Source organism: Chenopodium quinoa, unplaced genomic scaffold (genome assembly GCF_001683475.1).
Source record: "Chenopodium quinoa cultivar QQ74 unplaced genomic scaffold, ASM168347v1, whole genome shotgun sequence".
Classification (NCBI taxonomy): domain Eukaryota; kingdom Viridiplantae; phylum Streptophyta; class Magnoliopsida; order Caryophyllales; family Amaranthaceae; genus Chenopodium; species Chenopodium quinoa.
Genome location: NW_018745324.1, coordinates 4,791,433 through 4,795,404, shown reverse-complemented (window position 1 = coordinate 4,795,404; position 3,972 = coordinate 4,791,433). Strand labels below are relative to the sequence as shown.

Below are 3,972 nucleotides of genomic sequence, written 5' to 3'. Positions count from 1 at the left end.
GGTGAAGAGCGAATCATGCTAGTTTCTATAAGTATATGATGTGTTTAACGCTTTAATTATTTATGATATTATTATCATGCATGACTAACGCAAAAGTTTTAAAGTCGGTTTGGTTTTAATAAGGGCCTACAATGGTTCCTAGTTGTAGGATGGTTTTATTTTACTTCGTTTGACTTTGGTTTTGATTTTACTTTCGTTGGTTGACTTTTCAAGTTGACTTGTTTTGAACGGTTTTGAAGTTAGTCTTCCGCTGTGTGTCTTTGATGGTTGCCTTAGCCGTTTTCACGGTGGCGGTAATATATTAGATATTCCTATTTAAATTTTTAAACAGGGCAAAACAGGTATTTTAAAAGAAAGGAATTTCTAAGGTGCTACAACCTTGTTGTAAAAGAAATCTTAAACATTTAAGTGAATAGGTAATGCGGGATTTATAAACACTAGCAAGTTCAGCATTTTGAGAGTAAATTGATTCAATAATTGATGCCTTTGGTCTGATGAAAAAATTATCTTTTTCTTGAGCTTCATTATGACAACTTCTAAAAGCCCCAACATGTCTGTCAAATCTAGCAGGTTTATTCCAACCCCTAAAACCTTCATTCACAAAAGCATCCCCTCTTGAAAACTAGTTTTATCTCTGAAGAAGTAACAACTAAAACAAAAGGAAGCATCCAATTCAACACTATACTCAAGCCAAGCATACTTGTCAAACCAAGAAACGCTAAAGCGACGCATACCTCCTAATTCACGATGAGAAAAATCATGTGTACGCGAATGACAAGCCTTTTTTAGAATGTATCCTCTCCGTACAGCATCTTGATCATTGGGAGGATAAGAGGAGATTGGATTTCTTTTTCCAGGGTCATGTGGAAGAAGCTCAACATCATAACTAGCTTCCTCACAAGTAGTTCTTGTTGTACTGTAAGGTGTTTTTTCAGCCCTTTCTTGTTCAATTTCTTCCTCAATTGGAGGATTTGGAGCAGCAGGGACTTCATGCTCCATGGTCTCCATCTCCTCATCAACAAATCCATCGACTGCTTGCTCATTATAATTTATTGGAGGCTCTTGTGATGGATGTGAGCTTGGAGAAGATGCAGTTCAAGATTTATGTGGTTTCCCTCCACCTCCCTTCCAAAAGTATTCTAAACTTTTGTTTTTCATCCTCCAATTCTGTCAAATTTATACAAAAGTTTGGCATGAATTGCATATAAAATTAAATTAAACTAACTTAATTAAACAATCAACAATCAGTAAAGCAATTAATTCAACATAATCTAAGTAATCTAACAAGGAGTAAAACAACTAATTCAACATTTCAACTTATTCAAACATTCAACAGTGAAACTAATCAACTACCAAATTGAAAAATTAAAACTAATTCAATAATTCAACAAATTAACAAACCAAAATTATTAAACAAGTAAACAGATTGACAATGACATATAAATTATAAAATTAAAAGTTGGATTGTAGGGACTAATTCAAAAATTCAAGCATTCAACTATTAAATTGATTATTGATATAATGAAAGCACTTACCGTGAGAATCACTTGTAAGAACTAGGAACTAATTCAATAATTAAGCCGCTGTCGGAGTGGGCTGAGGCCATGACTTGTGAGGCACCGGTGAGCAATCGGAGTAGACAGTGAATTTTAGATCTAGGTTTTCTGGTTTTGTGGTGTGAACTGAGGAAGTGAGGAGAGAGAGGTAGAGAGCGTTCTTTCAAAAAAAAAAGAGAGAACATTCTTTTTTTTTTTTTAATTATTTACTTGTATATGAAAACTGACAGATAATAGTTGTAGCATTTAATATTTTAACCAAAGAAACCGCCTATCTTAGAGAACAGGTCTCTTTTACTATTAACTTTTTTTTCCAAAATGGGGTACAGTTGTAACTCTATGTACCCTCCTGGATCCGCCATTGGGTGGATGAGCTTGAGTATTGGTTCTTATAATATAAGAAAGTTTGTTTTATGTATTTTGTGAATAAGGGCAAATTACAAGTTGAAAAAGTCGTCTATAGTTAAAAGAGGCGAGGACAATGCAATAAAGTGAAAAATTAAAAAAAGAAAAAACTGAGAAAAAGCAAAGCAAATTCAAATGCTTTGGCAAAAGTGAAAAAAATGTGAAAAATAAAAATTCCAAAAATATGTTGATATAAGTGTATTTCTCCCTATTTTGTGCATTGAATGCTTAATTTTAGCTTGCGGGGAAGTGTTCTTACGCTTTGTGTATATATGTTTGTGATTTTGGCTTTGAATAAGCTTGGGGGGCATTGGTGTTTTTGTTTGGTGATTGCTTGATTATGGTGTTAAGGATTGATCACCCTTTGCTTCACAATTTAGGTATACCACCAAATTTCAAATTTTAACCTACCTTCACCCTTTTTGCCCTTACATTACAACCCTTTTTAAGACCTTTTGACCTTTTTAGTTGAGTCACAAGTCGGTGGAGGGAGATGTAAGTCAAGCCTATGGAGCGGTGTGCATAGTCAAGATGTTGAGTAGCCCTAAAATCTCTTCATTTTCAGTTCCTTTGAGGAAGAATTGAGATGCTCACTAGAGGTGGATTTGAAACTAGTTGGGAGAACGTGGTAAGATTGTTTGAGATTAAGGTGAATTGTGTCTCATTAGTTCTCTATGCTTAGCATATCTTATATTTCAATCAACCTTGGATATCTTGAAATGTTCACTCCCTTATTTGTTTACAAATAATTGCATTCATTTCTGCTTGTTGTAGCTAGTTCATTTGCAAAATTCCATTCATGGACATTTGTTTTCTTTTCTTTTATTTTATTTTCTTTTTGCCTTGTTTGTTTGGTTTGAGAGAGTTGTGGGTTAACCTCTTAGGACACCCTCACGAGACCTTACTCGTCCTTGTTGGCGACTTTGGGGTTTTAAGGGCTTGTTGTAACTAAAATCAACCGTGATTCCCACGAAAGTGAGTTAGTGTATATTTTTATCTCCTCTCTTTTTCTTTTGTTTGTTTGAATAAGCTCATCATTTTTTCCCTTACTTGTTTTGGTTTTGCTCGAGGACGAGCAAAAGTTAAGCTTAAGGTTATTTGATGAGTACCATTTATTGAACTCATTTGATGAGTATTTAGGTTGTTTTAACCTTCTTTTCATAGCTTTCTTTCTTAATAAATGCTTAGTTTTATGCATTTTCTTCTTAGTTTCCCTTTCTCTCTTATTTTGTGTTTTTATGGTTATTCTAGTGTTTTCTCCTTTATTTCTCCACTTTTTGTGGTTGTAGGTATTGTACGAGTTTTGGATCTTGATATGGGTGGTTTTATAAGTTAGAATATGTTTTTGGAGTAAGCTCATAGCAATAGGAAAGCTTAAGATGCAAGAAAGTGGATGCTCCAAGTTCTAACTCTTGCTCTCTCAAGTCGTGCTCTCATGAAAGATGGTGTTGAACTCACCGTGGAGGCCTTGGAAACTGCCTCCCCCAATGTTTATCAAGTGGAGCACAGAAAGACCCATTTGCGAACACATGAGGCTATGGAGAAGTCAAAGAAACCCGAAACAGCGCGGGCGCGTAGTAGGGATAGAAATGGATCGGGTGGAGCTCCACTCATATCCATCACCCGCATCCATCCGTTTTACCCAATCCATCCATCACCCGCATAATACATAACCCGAAATCCATCCACCACCATCCGCGGGTAGGTGAATAAAATTAATTTTAGATAAAAAAAACTTGAGAAAACTTTTTTGACCCTTTAATATTAAAATAATTATCGTAAAATAATTGTGATATGGCAAACATTAACATAAAAAATAAAAATATAATTGTACCATATAACTTCTAATATGCAAATATTATATATATATAAGATATTTGTATTTATTTTTTAAAAATAAGAATGTTTATATTACTAAACGGATGGATGGATGGGTGACGGATGGGATTAACCACCACCCGAATCCAACCCGATCCATCACCCGATTCACTCGTTACCCGCCTCTCATCCA

At 34.8% G+C, this 3,972-nt stretch overlaps 1 long non-coding RNA gene across 1 annotated transcript; it reads right to left on the bottom strand.

The window, feature by feature from the left end:
- Window positions 1-492: 492 nt before the first annotated feature.
- LOC110712692 lies at window positions 493-2,300 on the bottom strand. The gene is made up of 2 exons (XR_002509672.1): window positions 1,536-2,300; window positions 493-1,167 (listed from the first exon to the last, which is right to left on the bottom strand). It is a non-coding gene; the product is annotated as an uncharacterized LOC110712692 (long non-coding RNA).
- Between the last annotated feature and the right edge of the window lie 1,672 nt (window positions 2,301-3,972).